The sequence below is a fragment of the Crocuta crocuta genome, unplaced genomic scaffold (genome assembly GCF_008692635.1).
Source record: "Crocuta crocuta isolate KB4526 unplaced genomic scaffold, BGI_CrCroc_1.0 scaffold131, whole genome shotgun sequence".
In the NCBI taxonomy this organism is placed as follows: domain Eukaryota; kingdom Metazoa; phylum Chordata; class Mammalia; order Carnivora; family Hyaenidae; genus Crocuta; species Crocuta crocuta.
The window spans coordinates 16989949-17010809 of NW_027528977.1; the positions used below are offsets into that span (position 1 = coordinate 16989949).

Here is a 20861-nt window from a genome sequence, read left to right on the forward strand (position 1 = left end):
ACCCCCTGTAATGCAAACTAGGCTATAAGATCCATGAATGGAGGGGGCCAGGTCTGTCTTGTTCATCACCAGCCCTGCACGCTGGGTGCTTCACATAGATTTTAGGGCTTCTCCACCTTGGCCTTCACCATGACCCCTTGATGACTTTTTGGGCCACATGATCCTTGGTTGTAGGGGAGATGTCCTATGCACTGTAGAATGTTTACCGACATCTCTGTTCTCTAACCATTAGATGTACCCCTCCCCCCAGTTATGACAAAAAAATGTCTCCAGACATTGCCAAATGTTTCCATGGTGGGGGGGGGCCATGGGGGAGGAGATGTCAAAATCTTCCTTAGTTAAGAACCACTGGTATATTTGTTGAAATATGGAATAAGTCAAAAGTAAGAAAAAGAGGGGCGCTTGGGTGGCTCAGTTGGTTGAATGTTGGACTTTGGTAAGGAAAAGAGGGGTGCCTGGGTGGCTCAGTTGGTTGAGTGTTGGACTTTGGTTCAGGTCGTGATCTCACAGTTTGTGGGTTCGAGCCCTGTGTCGAGCTCTGCACTGGCAGTGTAGAGCCTGCTTGGGATCCTTGCTCTCTCTTCTCTCTCTGCTCTTCCACCAGCTCATGCTTTCTCTCTTCCTCTCAAAATAAATAAATAAACTTAAAAAAAAAAAGAAAAAGTAAGGAAAAGAGAACTCATCCACAGGTGCCATATAGTTTGCGAGTGGGGTGTCTGAACTCCAGACAGGGCTGCTTACCACCTCACAGAAGAGTGGAGGGGGAGAGGACAGCTGCAAGTCCAGGTGTCCACAGGACCTGGACAATATTGTGCCATCAGCTGGTGTAGATGGTTGAGTGGCTGGTTAGGGGAATAAAGGGTGATGCTCATTTTTCTTGGGTTGTCACCCTCATCTTTATAACACCCAAGATTTTCCAGCTCAGTGCTAATTTATAACCATGCTTATGGTACCTTAGAAATAACACATACTTTGCAATCAAGATTATTAACAATGGCTGACATTTGTTGAGCACATACACCACCTACTTTAATAGTAGAGCCTGGGCATCACTGCCTCAACACACCAAAGAAACTGAAGCAGGTTAGGCAGATAGAATAGGTTAAGTAGCTTACCCATGGGCACAAGCTGTCAGGTGAAGGTGCAGGGATTTGAACCCATACAGTTTAACTCTTAGCAATAACTCCTAATTTATATGGATTTCTTAACAAATCAGAACACCAACCACACAATGAACTTTATCTCTATTCCCCAGAGGTAAGCCAGTGTCTAAACACACAGGAGGGGTTCTGGGACACACACTCAATCCTTCTGGCTTGGGATCACAAAGAGGTGTTAAACCACAAGGTATTCCTTTTAAAAATGAGAATGTGCCTTGGTTCTTCTGCTAAATCCCAAATTACAGATGCAGAGATGGCAGACCACACTGGAAAGGCCTTTGAAATGTTCTCAAACTGGGTTCTGTTTGAGAATATGTGGGATATAGGAGACCTCATATCCAGGCAGGCTGGTGACATGAGAAGCAAAGAGAGGGCTTCACATGTCAGGATTTAATGTAAGATGTCATTTGAAATGGCTCCATTGCTTTAAAAGAAAAAAAATTGAAAACGCCTGAATAGTCTATTGTCCACATTTTGCAGATGAGAAAGCTGAAGACAGAGAGGAAAAATAACCTGCCTTAAGCCATGCAGACTCCCCTATTTGCTGAGGGGGAAGGAAAGGAAGGGCTCTGCAGGTGGATAAAGGTGTGTTTGAATCCCAGTTCTGCCATTTAACTAAGTTCTCTGAGCCTCAGTTTTGTAATTTGAGAAATGAAAGTCATCATATCTCCCTAACAAGTTTTATAAACAATTAAATAAGGTAACAAAGTGGTAGGAAGACTAGGCTTGTTCAGGTGCTGGCTGTCAGGGCAACGTGGAGATGGCCCAGTGCTCAGAAGAGAGGGTAAGAAGCTACTAGATGGATCTATGTTCAAATCCTGGCACTTCCTCCCCCAGATGTGTTACTGTAGACAGATCATTTCAATTCCTGAGCCCTGATTCCTCATCTGCTTAAGTGGCATATGTCCTTGCTTATAGGTGTGTTGGGAGGCCCAGATCGTACGAAGCATGCAAAGTGCTTCCCACATTGTCTGGGACATAACAGACACTCAATAAGCACTTGCTTCTTTCTCTGACTACTGTGGCTCCTTGTTTGGAGAACAGCTGAGGACATGTTCCTGTGAGTGCCCAGGGAGCATGCACCAGGAACCTCATCTCCTCCAGGGCATGCAATGCCCAGGAATCTCGGGAGGCACACATGCAGCAGCAAAAAGCAGGTCTGGGTGATGAGTGGAGCGTGACTTAGAAGCCCCCACCTCACAGCTCCCTCAGAAAGAATGTATTGCATGACTGCATCTTTTATCTCGATTTTTTTTAGAGGGGGTAAAAAATAAAGGCAAGAACTTCAAGGTCAGGTTCACTTCCCTGCAGGCTCCTCCTGCGCTGAAGTGAAATTTCAAGAATGCAGCCTCTGGGCCCAGTTTACATTCCCACCCTCTCTGGTATCCAGGATACCAGAGGGACCTGTCGCATTCCATCCCACCAATCAGCCTCCTCAGTCACATCCTGCTGGGGGCAGGGCCTGCTGCTGGTTCTTGGGAGAGCATCACTGCCTTAGCAGGAGGGTCATCCATTCATTCATTTGTGCACCATTTATTTTCAGAGCCTACTGGAGCCAGGGACTGGGGATATGGTTTTTATGGAAAAAGAGCCCAAGTCCCTGCTCTGGGGGAATTTACAGTGCAGTGAAGAAGACCGCCAGAAATAATGTGAGCAGTCCTATGAAGTGGCAGCACATAGTGGCATGAGACATATATATGGGGGGGTCTGACAGACTCAGCTATGTTAGAGGAGGCTTCCTTGAATAAGTGATGATTAAGCTCAGGGCTGAAGGGTGAGTAGGTGTAAATAGTGAAGAGAGGGAGGAACATTCCAGGTAGAGAAACTAGCATTTGCAAAAACCTCTGTAATTGCCAGAGTACAGAAGGCGGTGGGAGTGGAGGGTGGGGACAGGACGGGGCTAGAGGGGCAAAATCAGGGTAGACTTATGTGAGTGTTCTATGGGCCATGTCAGAGTATCAGAGTGTTTCAGGCAAGGGGATGGCATTGATCAGACTGCTTAAGAACCTCATAAGAAAAGCATCTTGGAGATCAGAGTGGGAGGGCAAGGATGATAAAAAGAAAGGGCACAAGTTACGGAATTTTAGTAGCATGTCCAAGTCACCAAAATGATGGACCTGGGATGATGGTGGTTTTGGGGGCCATGCAGGTGGAGCTTAAGTTGGATGTCTTCTTTCCAAAATGTCCATCTCCTTCTGGAAGGCCTCGGCAGGCACACCAGCACTAAGCTCGGTGTTTCTAGACTGACACTGCCTCAGAGTAGCATCTCTAGGTTGCAAAGGTCACAGAGATGACTTCATTAGGAATTTGATAAAACTACATCTGGCCTTGCATCAAAATCACGGCAGGGAAGAAATGCCGTTTTCCCCATGGTGAGGTTCACAGCACCAAGGCCGCATTATCAGACTTGTGTACCAAGCAGGCACCCATGCGCACACCCACATGCATATATACATGTAGATTGATCACACACACACTCTACTTCATGAAACCTAAGCAAGCCTCAATTATAAAACCGTTTTTTTATTTGTAAAAGAAAGAAAGAAAAACACTGCCAATACACTATGGCCCAGTGCTTTCTTTAGCTTAGAAGATTTACTTTATCTGTATTGAAAAAGCTCATTTAGACTTACTTAGAATGTAGCTCTTTTTTCCATACATGGAAAGAAAAACAGAAGCAAAATAAACTAGCTAAGGTATTGATAAGCCAGAACTCTTTCTCAGCACTGACTCATCCACACCTGTGCGCCCTCACAGTGCCATTCTTTGTGCCACTGAGTGCTGAGCCAGCATTTTTTTCAAGAGAGTTCCGATGATGTCTCTGTAATTTTCTTCCAAGCTACTGAGAGTTACTTTGAGTTTTGATTCTGGTGCCTTCCTGATTTTACCAGAGGAGGCCAAAGAAAGACTTTTTGATAAGAACAAAGATTTATCCATGGTCGTTCTTGAATGGTTTCTGGCAGAAACAGCACCAATTACCTTAGCAGGAACACCAGAGTTTGTGCATGGGTGGGCCATGACCATGACCATGGCCAACAGCATTTCTAAGATTTATCCCCAATTTGAAGATGTTAACACATAAAACAAACAATCTAAAAATTGATGAATTATACTACAATGTACACACAACCTCCCTCATCTGACTCTCAGTTGACATGGGGTTGCAAAGGCAAACCACAACAGGAGGCTGGCAGGTAACTGACAGAAGTGGGAAAGGTAGGGCCATATGAACATGAAGTAGATCTAACGCAGTGATTCTCCAAGGGTGGTCCTAGACCAGCAGCTATTTTAATCCTGTGTGGGCTAAACGTTTCCATGGAATAGAGAATTCCTTCAGTCCCCTCCATAAGACTAGTACATATGGATGTACAAGTATTTTTAACCCCATTTCTTTTAACACAGAACATACTATTCTGAATCTTGCTATTTGCTCAATTGTATACCTTGGGATTCTTTCTGTAACAGCATCGGTAGCTTTATCTCATGCTTAATTACCTACATGGCACTCCACTGCATGGGTGTTCCTCACCTTACCTACAAGCTCCCAGGCCATTTTCTGGTTTTGTTGCTCTCACACCCAAATCTACCTGAGGAAGTGGCAAAGCTGCAGTCTGAAACACCAACCCCTGTGTGGAAGGGGGTACTCTGGTGATTCCACCCCCCTCCCCACCCGCCATGTAGGAGGCGGTATTCTGGTGATAACCCCCTCTGTGGAAGTTGGTACTCTGGTGATCCCCCCGTGTGGGAGGGGTGCTCTGGTGATCCCCCTGTGTGGGAGGGGGTGCTCTGGTAATCCCTCTGTGTGGGAGGGGGTGCTCTGGTGATCCCCCTGTGTGGGAGGGGGTGCTCTAGTGATCCCAAACCTGGCTGTGTGACTCACCCACAAGTGACTGTCTTGAGGTCAGTTTGGGGCTCTGGGAGGCAGGAAGGGGTAGGTTGTGGAGGATCCTGGATGTACCAGAACCCTCAGCAGCTTTAGGGGTAAGGATGGTGAAGAGGGTCAGCTCTTTCCCCTTCTTCCTCTTCCTAATCTGCAGAGCCCTGTAGCCCCTATACCAGGCCACTGTCTGCCTACAGCCCTAGAAACTCTCACTGCATCCAGCTCTCTGCTCAATGTCCCCTTCTCCTGCCCTGCCAGCCCCACTTCCTTCTACGTGAACAGAGGAAAGAGAAAGGAAAAGGGGGCCTCATAGAATGAGAGCCTTTGGAGGTGGAGGGAGGCCTTAGTTTCATTATCCCAGGATCCCTTCCCACCAAATCATCCCCCTCCAGCATATTCCATACACATACGGCGGGCTCTATAGGGGTAGGGGTAACAATACTGGTTAGTGAACTCTATGCTGAGCACATATAATCCCAATTAATCCTCATAATTCTGAAGGTGCCAATTGTTAGCTCCATTTTATTGACAGGAAAACTGAGTCTTAGAAAAGGTGAATGCTTTTGCTCAAGTTACACAGCACATAAGTGGCCTCCCTCCACAGAATGCCCCAGTTTTCCAAAGCGTTCTTCCAAGGGGGTGTTTCTTAAGCAGCAAACTGAAACTCAGAGGTCTTTTTCTTGGTGAGTGCAGGTCCCAGGCCAATCCCCAAGACCCTCCTATTCAATGTACTATGTCTGTGGATGCGGTGAGGGGGTGGCAGGGGAGTGGAGACTTCTTCTGGTAATCAAGTGAGGAGCTTACATTTTTAAACAAACCCACAGTTTTTAATAAATACTGCTTTACATTATTTTACTTTCCCCTTTATCTTTCTACCCTTTTTTCTAAAAAGTTTATTTATCTTGAGAGAGAGAAAGAGAGGGCACATGCAGAGGAGGGGCAGAAAGAGAGAGGGCACAAGCGGGGGAGGGGGAGAGAGAGAGAGAGAGTCTCTAGCAGGCTGGGCACTGTGAGCACGGAGCCGATGTGGGGCTTGAACTCATGAACCATGAGATCATGACCTGAGCAGAAATCAAGAGTCGGATGCTCAACCGACTGAGCCACTCAGGCCCCCCAATCTTTCTACCCTTTTAATTACTGTTTGGTCCTGTTGCTCCCGTTTGCTTTCACTGGCCACTCAAAATGGTGGAAGCAAGACACGTCTTCGAAGCTTTCCTCTTTTCTGGTGGGCAATGGGTCCAGGGTCCAGGAATTCATACAAAGTGACAAAAAGGCAGTCGACTAATTCCGGACTCATTAGCATGGCTCGTTAATTATAAATGCTCCCCTCCCCAGCTACCCCTTTCCCCAAAATACCCAAAACAGCAGATTAAGTTTTAACTTTTGCTGGCAGAACACCTGCTTCTGAAATTCCTCCTCCCTCTGCCTCCTAGGATTTACAACACAAAAGTAAACATTTACACTGGTTAAGATTTACCAAAAGGAAGTGTGGCCTGGAATGAATCCTTTGAAGTTCTGTCTCAAAAGAAGAAGAAGCCCTTTTAAAATATATAAAATAAGAAATCTCAAAGCCTTCTAAGTGATGTCTGACTTGGGTTTGGAGGTAACCAGGCCTTTTCAATTTTTCACTTGGACCTTGACGCCAGCATACGTTAAGTCTTAAGTATAACTCAAAACTACAGGTCTCTCTGCTCCAGGGTAAATGAGGTTATCAGTCAATAATGTAATCCAGTGGCTTCCTGGAAATCTAGAGTAGAACTTTCTTCCTGACTGAGATATTACCAAGGGGGTAGAAAAGGGTACCCTATAGAAGGGGAGCCAAAGGGCAAGGCCAACTTTATAGGCGGGAAAGAGCCTGAGGCCCACCTGGTCACTCTGGACAAAGCTGATTTTCTCAGTGAGGCATGTCTGTTTTATTGGAGGTGGGAGAGGGACGGGGCACAGCCAGGCCAGGATAGATGTTGGTTAAGCTGACCGAGTAAGTACCAGGTGCTCCAGCAACCAGAGTCACCAGACACTGAGGTCATGCAGATACCTTTGGGGGAAAAAGAAATAAAAAAATTCTCCATACCTACCCCAGGATTGCTGGCATATGCCTATGGAAATGTGATAGTCAGGAAAGGAAGGATGACAGCAGTTGTATACCTGCATCCAATCAGAACCTTCTATTCCTTTAGTAACAGCACCTAATGTATAATCAACCAAGATTCCTGAGCACATGGGGCAAGTCCTAGGCAGTGGCTGTGTGCACCTCCAAGTGAAGGAAGAATGGATGAAGCAAGGACTCACCATGAAATAGCACCATTAATAATAACTGACTTTGTCTTAGGCACCTGTCAGCTGCCTAATTAGCTCACTAGTCTGCACTGCAGCCCAGGGGACAAGTGTTCATATCCACACTGTGCAGATGAGATCATTAAGACTAGCTAACTTGGCCAAGGTTGCAAATGATGCCTAAGCCCATTTTCCGTTGTATTACACAGCCTTCAAATGGAAGATGTGTGTTAAAAGCTGCTGCATGATACGTTTGAAGCAGCAGTGAACTTGGACTCCTCCACTGTGGGAGGCCCAGCTCAGCTTTTCTTAACCGAGTGACCTTGAGCAAGTCATTTAGCCCTCTGCAAGTGTTCCTCATCCCACTTCTGTCCTTAGCCTCAGCATTTTAGTGGGTGGCACATTGGAAGAAGGAGTCCACGTACACCTACTTGCTCCAACTTCCTGGCTGATCCAGCCAAGTATTCAGAATTTTATCAGCATGAATGCAATGTGTTTTGGTAAAGCTTCTTCCTTGCTCCTCGGTTCCCTGTAAAGAAAGAAGCATGGGGGCACCTGGGTGGCTCAGTCCGTAAGCGTCTGACTCTTGATCTCAGCAGAGGTCTTGATCTCACGGCCGTGAGTTCAAGCCCCACATTAGGCTCCACACTGGGCATGAAGCCTACATTAAAAAAAAAAAGAAGAAGAAAGCAAGCATGCTCCTTCCAAAATGAGCTTATATTATCATTATATATCCTTCCAGAGTTGGGAAAGCAGCCAACTTTTTGTTACACTACATCATTTTACACTTGGGCTTTTGTTAGGTGAACATCTACAAGCACTGGCTTTTCATGGCTCTTCAAATTCAGCCCCCGCAAGGCCTCATCTTTACTTGGAGAGAGAGACACACACATCCAGAGCCCCTGAGCATTTATTCTTGCTGCCTCCAGCTTCCTAGGGTCTCACTAAGCCACAGCCTCGCTCTGAGGAACACCCTGGCTCTGATTCTGAATTTGATCCAAGGACCAAGTACAAATCCATTTCTCTGCACTTCTAAAGCTTCAGTTTCCAATTTGTCAATTGGGTCTGAAAGGATTTACCTCACAAGGTTGTCAGTGAAGAGCTCACAAGACCCCAGAAAGTAAAACATGTTTAATCTTTAACACACCATTTGAATGAGTCAATATCAGGCACACATGTCAGAAACAAATACAAAAATGTAGGACACAGGCTGAACAAATGAACCAATAGATAAATGAAGGAACAGAGGGAAGGATAGGGGGAAGGAATTAGGAAGGCCAGTGGGGCCCTGAATCATGTTCAGAAATTTTGGGGGTTTCTACGGGCACTGGAAAACCACGACAAGTTTACGAGAAGAGCGATTTGCTCTGGAAAGCCCTATGGAAGAAAATTCCAATAAGGAGCTGCAACATGAGTTGCTGGGAAATTATCTTAGAGTCTTGCCACTCTGTTAGTCAGAGACAATTACAATAGCCAGTGCCACAACTGTCACCTGAACTCAGACATGGGGACCACAAAGGGCCAAGGACTGCCAACGGGGTGGGTCAGGCTCTAAAAGACCTCAGCTACTTAACAATCTCAACAGCTCTGTCCCCTCCAAAAAGTAGATTTATCAGGATAAACTCTCCCAGATGCTCATTTTTGTTCTAGGTCTCAAGTATGAAATAAGGCTGCCATGGCAGGGTCCTGAACCACTAACTTCTGTGCCCACATTCACCTCATTACCTTTAAACAAAACAAAATCATTGCTATTCCTTCACGTTCACTGGAGTATTATTCACAATAGCCAAAAAGGTGGAAGCAACCCCAGCCTCCATCAACGGATGAATGGAAAAACAACAGGTAGTATGTACATACAATGGAATATTATTCAGCCTTTAAAAAGAAGGAAATTGACACATGTTACAACATGGATGAACCTTACATTATGCTAGGACATGACTCTACCTGAAACACAAATACTGTATTATTCCACTTACGTGAAATAGCTGAAGTAGTCAAATTCATAGAAAGTAAAATGGTGGTAGCCAGGGGCCGAGGGAGAGGTGAATGAGGAGTTAGAATTTAATGGGTACAGAGTTTTGGTTTTGCAAGATGAAAAGAATTCAGGATATGGATGGTAATGATAGTTGCATAGCAATGTGGATGTGCTTAATACTACAGAACTGGACATAACTTACAAAAGCTTAAGATCACAAATTTTGTTGTGTGGATTTTACCAGAATTTTTAAAAAGCTTGGGGGAATAAAAGGAAAGAAGGAAAAAAAAAAGGAAGAAAGGAATCATCGTTGGACTGTCAGTAAATGGGACAGCCTAAAAACAATGCAGCTCTTTGCCAAACAGGCACACCCCATCTGAGAACCTCCTCCCTCTCTTCCAGGCAACTTTTCATTATTACTTAAAAATTACCTTAACCCTAAAACATGGAAAGAGCCTAAGTGTCCATCAATGGACGAATGGATCAAGAAGATGCGGTTTATCTATACCATGGAATACTACATGGCAATGAGAAACAATGAAATCTGGCCATGTGTAGCAACATGGATGGACCTTGAGGGTTTTATGCTGAGCGAAATAAGTCAGGCAGAGAAGGACAAATACCATATGTTTGCACGTATAGGAGGATTAGGAGGAACTTGACGGAGGAACAAGGGGGAGAAAAAGGGGGGAAATGGTGGGGGAAAGGGAGAGAATCAAACCATGAGAGACTCTTGAATGCTGACAAAAACTGAGGACTGATGGATGTGGGGGGAGGGGGGGATGGGCATGGAGGAGGACACTTGTGGGGATGAGCACTGAGTGTTATGTGGAAACTAATTTGACAATAAACTATTAGAAAAAAAAATTACCTTAACCCCTTTCCCCTGTCCCATCTGATGCTGACTCAGACTCGTTTAGTATCTGAATGGCAGGAGTCAGCCATTCAGTCAGGATGGACACTGCTACCGTATCCTCTGTCTTGGAACACCTGGACTTCCCAGTGACCAACACTGACCACATCCATCACTCCAAGACCCCAGCCCTCTCCAGCCTCAGGAACCACACAGCCCCAAGTCCGGGCTGGCATTCCATGTGAGGCTGGCAGGTTCTAGAAAATGCTTTATGTCAAGAGAAGGTGAAGTGCCCCGTGGGAACTATCTGTAAGGGCTGCTATCAGAGAGCACAGGATGGGCACAGATGGTCACAACAGTGAGCATAGAATGAGGCCATGGAGTTCAATTTATTTCTGCCCACTTCTGTCCTCATCACTGACTCAAAGAAGATCAGGCCTAGAATGATGAAATGCCTCCATCAATCCCTCCCTTTGCAAAAAGCTGGAAAACTTGCTCTACTGGATCCAATCACTTATTCAGGTATTTTGAACTCAGCTATTAGGTATGTACACATTCAGGATTACTATGTCTTTTTGATGAACTGACCCATTATTACAAAAGCTCTGTCTCAGTATCTGGTAATACTCCTGTTTTGGTATACTCTCTATTTTGTTTAATAGCCATTCCAGAGTTCTTTTGATTAGTATTTCCTTATCCTTTTTATTACCCATCGTTTCTTATCCTCTTACTTTTAGCCCAGCTGTCTATTTACATTGAAAGTAAATCTATCATAGGCAGCTTATAAACTTGAGTCGTTTTTTTTCTCCTCCAAACTGACAGTACCCGCCTTTTAACTGGAGTGTTTAATCCATTTACTTTTAATAAATTATTAATACAGCTGGATTCAAGTCTAGGAACTTGCCAGTTGTTTTCCATTTGTCTCTTCTGTTTGATTCCTTTTTCCTACTTTAAAGACATCATCCAAAATATACTATTTATGTTTGGCTTAAACAATTAGCATTTAAAGAAATTATGAAAAGTTTCGAAAGTCTTTTATATTTCTGGGTCCCTTAATTTCTCATGGAGTTCCAAGTGTCCATTTGATAAGATTTTCTTTCAGTCTGAAGAATTTCTTTTGACATTTCTTTTTGTGTAAGTCTGCTGGTAACAATCTTTCTCAGCTTTTATCTGAAAATATCTTGATTTTACTCTCATTTTTAGAATTTTTTTTTTTTGTCAGAGAATTGTGGACTGATGCTCTTCCACCTAACCCCTCCCCAGCTTTAAGCTTAGCACTGCAGATATATAATTCAATTATTTTGGGGCTTTGTTTCTGATGAGAAGACAGTAAAGGGTGCTCATTGTTTTCCTGCATTGTAGTAGGTATTTATTCACTGCTTGATTTTAAGGGTTTTCTCTTTCATCTTTAGGTTTCAGCAGCTTGATTATGATGTGTCTGGATGGGATTTTCCACATGATTCTCCTGCGTGGGGTTTGCTGAACTTCTTGGGTCTATAGGTTGATGTTTTTCATCAACTTTGGAACTTTTCAGCCATTTTATCTTCAAATAGATTTTCTTCCTCAATTTCTGTCTCTCTCTCTCTTTTCAAGAATACAGGGGCACCTGGGTGGCTCAGCTGGTTAAGCATCTGACTTCAGCTCAGGTTATGATCTCATGGTTTGCGGGCCCGAGCCCCGCATCAGGCTCTCTGCTCACAACTCAGAGCCTGGAGCATGCTTTGGATTCTGTGTCTCCCTCTCTCTCTCTCTGTCCCTCCCCCGCTCATACTCTCTCTCTCAAAAATAAATAAACATTTAAAAAATTACAAAAAAAAATCCAAACACACATTTGTTAGACTGCCTAATGTCCCACAGATCACTGAGGTTCTCACCTTTCCCCCACCCCCCAGCTTTTCTTCTCTCTGTGCCTGTGTGGAGAGTTTCTATTGCCCTGACTTCTCATTCAGTGTTCCTTTTTCCTACAACATCCAGGCTACTCTTAGGCTACTCCAGGCTACTCCATCTAGTGGATTTCTCATTTCGGATACTGTAGTTTTCATCTAGAATTTTTACTTGGTTCCATTTCTCTACTGGTTTATCTTCCTTTGAATTCTTAAACATAATACTTTAAGGTCATTTGTTGCTAATTCTGTCATCTCTGCCATCTCTGGGTCTGTCTCTAGCATCTTTTTATGCCTAAGTATCTCTTCTATCTTATGCTGGACATGGTGAGTACTGAGCTGCTGAGATCTGGATTTTGTCTTCTTTCTTTAAAAATGTTTTATTGTGATTGGCAGTTAATTTATTGGCAGATCAGCTTTATTCTCTTGCAGCTTTTTAAGCTTTGTTGAACTATGAGATGAGTTTAATGATGGAAGTCACTTGTTAAGAATGGTGGAACAGAAAAGCATAAGGACCTGAGTCCCTCATGACAATGTAAAACCATCACTCCAATCCTAACGGGCCTGTCTTTTTTTTTTTTTTTTTTTAATGTGATAAAGAAGTAAGGTACTATCTTGAAGGTAACCCATTGTTATTTCTGACTTGTACTGCCAGCAGTAAACACTGTCTGTTAAAAGCACTAAATATCTCCTAAGTAAAGCAAGCTCTAGGTGCTGGGGATAAAGTAATTTACAAGTTTGATATGGTTCCTGACCTGTCAGAGCTTACAGTCTAGAGCAGGAGATAGCAAATTAGGGCCTGCAGGTCAAACTCATGCATTGCCTGTTCTGTAAGTAAAGTGTTCAATGGGACACAGCCAATATTTGTTTATATCTATGACTGCCCTTGTGCTATAAAGTTGAGTAAGTAAGACAGACGGTATGGTCCACAAAGCCTAAAATATTTACTATCTAGTTCTTTACAGAAAGAGGTTGCTGACTCTTGTCTAGGGTAATAGTCCTCAAACTATCTAGTCTGAGGACCCCTTCACTGTCTTTAAACTTGAGGACTCAAAAGAATTTTTGTTCATGTGGGTTTTATTTATCAATATTTACCATATTAGAAACCAGAGAAAATGTGAATTTATTAATTTCTTTGAAAATAACAATAGTAATCCCATCACATGTTAACATAAACATTTTTATAATTGTTTTTAATATATAAATGTATAATTTAAATGTTTTTATAATTAAAAGTTTTCTAAGTCTCCTCCAAAAAAATTAGTGAGAAGAGTGGTATTACTTTATATTTTTGCAAAACTCTTTAATGTACAGCTGAACCGAAGACAGCTAAATGCTAAGAGCTGCTTTTGCATCAGGGTGTTGCAAAATCACACAGCATGTAGCCTCTGGAAAACTCCACTGTCCTCTTGTGATAGAAAGTTAAAAAGACAAATAACTTCTAAGTATTATTATGAAGTTTTGACTTTGCAGACCCTTGAGAGAATCTCAGGAACCACACTTTGAGAATGGCTATCTAGAAAAGTCCTAGATGGACATTAAACAGAAATAACGTGAGGTTGGGGCACCTGACTGGCTCAGTCAGTTAAGCATCCAACTTCACCTCAGGTCAGGGTCTTATAGTTGACGGGTTCAAGCCCCACACTGGACTCTGTGCTGACAGCTCGGAGCCTGGAGCCTGCTTCAGATTCTGTGTCTCCCCATCTCTCTGCCCTTCCCCTACTCACACTCTGTCTCCCTTTTTCCAAAAATAAATAAACATTAAAAAATTAAAAATAAGCAAATAACAGGAGGTCTAATTAATTATCATTAAACAACTGACTAAAAATTTTTATATTTTAATTAAATTAAATGACAGCTCGAGCTTTCAGCACAAAGCCTGACCCTGGGCTTGAACCCACAAACTGTGAGATCATGACCTAAGCCGAAGAAGTCAGCCACTTAACCAACTGAGTCACTCAGGTGCCTGTAACAAATGATTTAAAGGAAAAGAATACTGCTCTGTGAGGGAACGTAAGCACTGAACCTGGCCCTATCTGGGGAATCAGGGAGTGATTTCTTGAGTAAATGATGTTTCAAGCTGGGCTTGGAAAGACCATTAACCAGGTGAAGGCAAGAGAAGGGAAGTTCTCCCTTCCTTCAGTGTGTTTTCTCCTCCTGCCTGGCTAAGGAAATTGGGTTAGGCTCTGGGAAAGGATCAGAAATGAGGATGACTTTCCCATGACATCCTCACCTGGGGGGACCAAGTCAGAGGTGTGCTCTGGGAAGCAAAGGGAAAGCTGTAACCCTGGGGTCCTCCTGACACGCCTGGAATCTATCCCAGGGACAGGGAAACCCTGAACTCTCTGGGACAAAAGCTGGTGTTCTACACATACGGCACTATATGGAGGCCCAAATGCTGACACACAGGGGACTCGGGCAACACAGGCCTGAGGACAGTTATCCACGCCCTTGGGATGCGGTGTCCTATGGTAACAGAGGTAGCAACACCAGCCCTTAGCTCACTGTCTTCCTTTAAGGCGTTCAGAGTCATTCCTCATCCAGACCATTAATGGCTGTCAAAGTTCCTGGCTGAGGGACCAGAGCAGTGCCCTTCCACGAGACTGCCTGGCCTCATCCCATTTCCCTGTTGCCCGCTCTGCAAACAGTCACTCTCAAACGCAGTTTCTGCCAAGTTTCAGGATGGATATTGAAGGCTGCCACTGTTCTTTTTCCCCCTCTGCCCACCTTTGGGGTGTGAAAACCACCAGATTCCAGCTACCATCTCACCGAAACGACCCCACTTGAAAAAAAGTAGGCAGAGAAGAAAACCACCTCTGGCTGGGCAAAGGCAGCCGATTATCCTCTGTTCACAGACAGTAATGACGCCCTGCTGTTATAAAAAAAGCGAAAGAAGATTTCAAGTGTTCAATGGGGCTTATCTGTATGAATTAATTACTTGAATCCTCCCAGTCACCCTATAATATCAGTTTACATATTATCCCATTTTACAGATGAGAAACACAGTGAGGTCTTGCAGCTGACCCAGGTGACAAAGTCAGTAAGGACTGGAATCAGCATTAAACCCAGGCAGTTTGGCTTTTAAGATTCAGCTCCTTGAACATACATTTTACTGCCTCTCTATATTTGAAAGAACATGAGGAGTTGGTTTTTTAAAAAGTATCTGTGTAGGGTCACCTGGGTGGCTGTCAGTTAAGCGTCCAACTTTGGCTCAGGTCATGATCTCACAGTTTGTGAGTTCAAGCTCCGCGTCGGACTCTGTGCTGTCAGCACAGAGCCTGCTTCAGATTCTGTCTCCCTCTCTCTCTGCCCCTCCCCAGCTCATTCTCTCTCTCTCAAAATAAATAAACTTAAGAAGTATCTGTATAGATGCTCAACACCGCTAATCATTAGGTAAATGCAAATGAAAACCATGAGATACCATCTCACACCCATTCAGATGGCTACTATAAAAAAACCCAGGAAATGACAAGTGTGTTGGTGAGGTTGTGGGGAAACTGAAAGCCTTATGCACTGCTGGTGTGAATGTAAAATGGCACAGCCACTGTGGAAAAGAGTGTAATGGTTCCTCAAAAAAAACTTTTTAAATTTTTTTCTAACGTTTTATTTATTTCTGAGAGAGAGAGACAGTGTGAGTAGGGGAGGGTCAGAGAAAGAGGGAGATACAGAATCTGAAGCAGGCTCCAGGCTCTGAGCTAGCTGTCAGCACAGAGCCCAACGCAGGGCTCGAACCGTGAGATCATGAACCATGAGATCATGTCTGGAGCCGAAATCAGACACTTAACCAACTGAGCCACCCAGGCGCCCCAGGTTCCTCAAAAAGTTAAAAGTAGAATTACCATATGACCCAGAAATACCACTTCTGGGAATATATCCAAAAGATTTAAGGCAAGGACAGGGACAGATATCTGTACACCCTCGTTTATAGAGGCATCATTCATTGTAATCAAAAAGTAGAAGCAACCCATGTGTCCACAAATGGATAAATCAATAAATACAGAATATACACATACAATGGAATATTATTCAGCCTTAAAAAGGAAGGAAATTCTGACACATGCTACAACATGAATGAACCTGGAGGGCATTATGCTAAGAAAAATGAGTCAATCACAAAAAGACAAACACTCTATTATTCCATTCATATGAGGTACCCAGAGCATTCAAATTGATAGAAACAGAAAGCAGAATGGTGTTTGTCAGGGGCTGGGGGAGAGGTGAATAAGGACTTACGAATTTAGTGGGTAGAGAGTTTGTTTTACAAGATGAAAAGAGCAGTGATGGTTGCACAGCACTGTGAGTGTGCTAAATCCCTTTGAACTGGACACTTCACGTGGTTAAACTCGTAAATTTTTTATCTTACCCAATCAAAAATAAATTTATGTGCTTTTGGTTTTTTTATTTTAGAGAAAGAGAGGGAGAATGCGCAAATGCATGAGCAGGCCGAGAGAGGGAAGAGGGAGAGAGAGAATCTTAAGCAGGCTCCATTCTCAGCACAGAGCCTGACTCAGGGCTCAGTTCCATTACCCTGGGATCAGAACCTGAAACAACACCGAGTCAGATGCCCAACTGACTGAGCCACCCAGGCACCCCAAGGATACCTTTTCAAGTTTACTTTTTAAACAATTAACTTAGGGGCATTTGGGTGGCTCAGTACGTTCACCTGACTCTTGATTTCAGCTCAAGTCATGATCTCACTGTTTGTGGATTCAAGCCCCACACTGGGCTCCATGCTAACATTGTGGAGCCCGCTCGGGATTCTCCCCCTTCTCTGCACCTCCCCAGCTCTCACGCACCCTCTCCTTCTCTCTCAAAATAAACGTTAAAAAAAAAAAAGTATCCTTGTAATACACCTCAGAATGTTTATTATTATAATTGCAGTAGGAAGTATCCTGAATTTTTTTTTAAGCGTGGAGGGAATGACTACATTTCTAAGCTTCTGGAACTGAGAGAGCCTTTGCAAACAGATTAAGTGCTATGGCCTTTCCCTGGTCCGCATGCCAAGCCAGAAGAGGTGATTAGCAGGCTTAAACTACTGATTTCTAATCAGAAAGTTAAAAAAAAAAATCCTTTGTCAAAGAAAACAGAACAAAGGGCCAGTAGGCCCAGGGGTTATACAATAAAAGCTGGCTCATGCTGTGTATAAAGGCCCCTCCATCTCCTCATGGCTGTGTCCTCCTGACCCATGATCTTCGTGACATTGGAGGGCTATTGTACTATATTGATAACACATCATTCAGTGTGATGTGGCCCCTCACCGAGGCAGGCAGCATCCCTGCATGCAAGCAGGACATTTGGGAGACAAATTCCGGGAGTCATTAGCAACTGTATCTAAACTGTAAACTGTTCCCATACACTTGCCTCTCCTTCCCACACAATCCTGCTTCTCTGTCTCTCTCTCTCTCCCCGGTATGTGAGGATATTAGGAATACTGGAGAACAGGCCTCTATGTTCACTTTTCCAAATAGCTACAGATTCTAAGAGGCCAGGGGCCAGAGAAGGAAATAGAAGAGGAGGCTGGGGGATGGGGGAGCTGCGTACAGTGCCTGGGAGCTGACAGGGAGCATGTGTCCCCTGGGCCATCAAAACCTCACCTCCTCCACACACCCCTAGCCATGCTGCTCACCAACCACTGGGCAGCACCTCCTGTCCTCACTGCCCTACAGAACAGGGTCTGTGGGATCTGGCTGCCTGTGGACTCTAGGAAGGACGCAGGAACTTCCTCCAGCGCCTGGATTCCAGCCGTTGCACCCTGGAGAGTGCAAGAGCTTAACTAATTCTCAAATCAGGACACATACACAAAACCCTCTGAGAAGTGGTAGAGAACTCAGCAAGTGTTACAGCAATGTTACATCAATGTGAGCCAACGGCCTCCAGAAGACAAAGTGGCAGTGACAAGCACTGAGCCCTGGATGGAAACCCTACCCTCTTGCCAACTTGCTGTGTGATCCTGATAAATTCCCTAACCTCTCTGGGCCTCAGCTGCTTCATTTGGAAGGCGAGGACAAGTGGAACAGTAAATGCTTATAAAATTCCTCAGTACCTAGCAGCTGTCACAACCTCAAGGAAGTTTCCACAGCATCTAACAAGATTTTTGAATATAAAATCTTGACCAAATGATAGTGCAGCACTGTCTTCCTCCTAGAAGCAAATCAAGTGTCATTTAGGGAGATGAGAAGAGAAAGGGAGTAGACTGAGAAATAATACCCTTATGAAAAAAACACAAAAGAAACTCAGTAATTACCTACAATCTTATAATAAATTACAGCAAACGTCCAGAGGATTTGGACACAGCCCACATTAACTAGAACTGGATGCTCCCCTTTCATTGAATCAACTTAAGAAGCATTTGCTGAGGGCCTACGGCACATTGAACCCCCAGCTGCTCTGCGAGCCCCTAGAATTCAGCCAATCCTGACTTTTCAAAGGACCAAGGAAGACTCTGATCCTACTTGGATTGAGAGCAGGCTGCCCTTACTCTGACTTCAGGCATCAAGAGGTCCCCTGTGGTCATAGCAGTCTGAGCTAACCCTGAAGAAGTTGCTGGCCCTCAAAATTCCCTCCCACCCCACCCCACCAAACACACACAGATAAGCAAGCAAGATCAGAAAAGGGACCCTGGACTTGCAAAGCAGGTTTTGTGGTGCTCAAGGGAAGAATAAGGACCTGCACCTTGTTTTTCGAGAGAAGTGACGGGCAGTGTTCTTAGATCACAGGCATCTGGCTCTCCCTTCATGGACAAGATTGAGACAGCCTGTCCAGTGCTTCTCTCTGTGTGATTTCCATTGGGTTCAACAGTTACTGGCTTGGCAAACAGCAACTCAGAGCCTTACACAGAAAATCAGGGTAGCAAATGCTGAGAAACTCTGGGGTAAAGCACTCGTGGGAGTTCCACGGTCCAATAGCTCTATTCTTTAACTCTATTCCTGTCTGATGAGGAGGCGGCTTGCACATGCTAGTGGCCCTGGGTGTTGGGTCAGTCTGGGGCTGGCAAACTGGCTTTGAGTCTTTTCTTCTACATCAAGAATCTCCTTGACAGGCAGACAAGAGAGCTGGGCTCCCACTAGGCACACCTGAGCCCCACACAGGTGGGCTGTATCCCAGCCAATCAGAGCTGTGGGCTCTTCCAGGGTCCAAAGCTGCCCTGTGGCTCCAAAACTTGACCTAGGAACTCAGGATGATCAAGAGAGGAGTCAGAAGGTGGCAGCTTCTTATCAGAAGGCATGCAGTCATCACCTGCCTTTCCCTTTGCCTCTCAGATGCCTTCATGGGTATCTACTCATTTATTAGCACCGATTATGTGCAAGACATTGTGCTGGGCCTGGGAGAACACAGACATGAAAAGAACGATGACTCCGTGGTGGATGCATGTGACACGGGTGCATAGAGGGGCCCTGACCCAAGCTGGGACAAGGCAGGCTTCCCATAAGAGGAGGCCTTTATACTTAGCAGTGCAGGGAGGGAGGATCAGCAGGTGGGCACACACACTGTTCATAGAGGTGGGAAGGAGAGGGTTTCAAGTTTAAGGCATATGAGAATCCTCTGGGTAGTATATTTAAAATGCACATTCCTGAAATCCCCACTGAGATTCTGATTCGACAGATTTCAGGTGGGGGCCCAGGAATCTGTTTTATGAGCTCCTTGGGGGAGTCTAAGGCAGGAGGTCTATGGACCACACTCTGAGAAACCCTGCTTTGAAGGAATGGAAAAAAAAAAAAAAAAGCCATTTGTGGCTTTGATGGAATATTGGTTTATTTTCCTGGAATGTTCCCAAAGGGATTTTGGACAGCTCATTAATGATTCTTCTTCAGTCATTTTACACAGACAGGCATACCAACATCAAACAAACTGGAAATGAACCCAGGGAGGGATTAGGGGCCCCACACACAGGGATGTGTTCCACGGCATGACAGTGGGCATCATCTCAGGAATGCATCCGGGCAAGGTCCGTGCTTACACCAAAGGCTGTCTGCAGGTGAACTGGGGCCCTGAAAGCAGTGATGGGAAAGCCTTCTGGAATCTGGCCGCGCCTCCTCACCAACCTCATGCCAGGGAAGGCAAGGCAGTCTACAGACCTCTTCCAGACTTGCTCTGCGGCCCACAGCTGGCTCCTTGCCCCTCCTGTCCTGGGTCACCCCCGACCAGGAGCCTGGCCTCTGACACCCCAGTGACACCCACTCAGGCTCCTCCTGGCTTGGGCAGGGATTGCATGTGGGGGCTCTGGCTCAACCAGCCTAAGCCTTGGCCGAAGCCATTGTTTCTGCAAGTACCCACACACACAGCAATATTTTTGCCCTATTCAGTGCTAGTTCCAGGGAGTCCACCATTTATTTCGCTGGCTCAAGCCTCTGCCTGGGAAGCTTATGGGGGATCCCCAAACCTCCTTTTCTTGCTCTTGCCACTGTTCTCTGAGGCCTGGAACCCTGCCTTTGTGATCTCTGCCAAGTGCCTGCTGGGCAACCTCCTCATTATGTGTTAGAGCCATAGGCACTAGCCTCCCAACGCTTCCCACCTTCCCACTGCCCTGTGTTCCCAAGCGCTGCAGCGTTCTGCTACCCTGGGGACTTCCCACACAGTCTGCATCTGCTTTGACCCAGCTGTTGAATACACTGCAGCCTCAGGACCTGCCTTTTCTCAGCAGGTGTGATCCCCTTTCAACTGACCTTCACACCCCATCCAGCTTCAATCCCTCATCCCATGCGGAGCTCTGTGAACAGGCTGAGAAACTCTTTTCCACTGATAGTGTTTATAACTGGCTGGAATAATCCACTGTTTACTGATATTAGAGCAACGTGGGGTTTAGTATGAGGCATAGTCAGCCATAGAACAAAAA

At 44.9% G+C, this 20861-nt stretch overlaps 1 protein-coding gene across 1 annotated transcript in view; it reads right to left on the reverse strand.

The window, feature by feature from the left end:
- WWC1 (WW and C2 domain containing 1) overlaps positions 1-20861 on the reverse strand; it is a gene marked incomplete at its 5' end in the record, with an annotated part of 151597 nt that overhangs the window by 112299 nt on the left and 18437 nt on the right. The window lies entirely within an intron of this gene.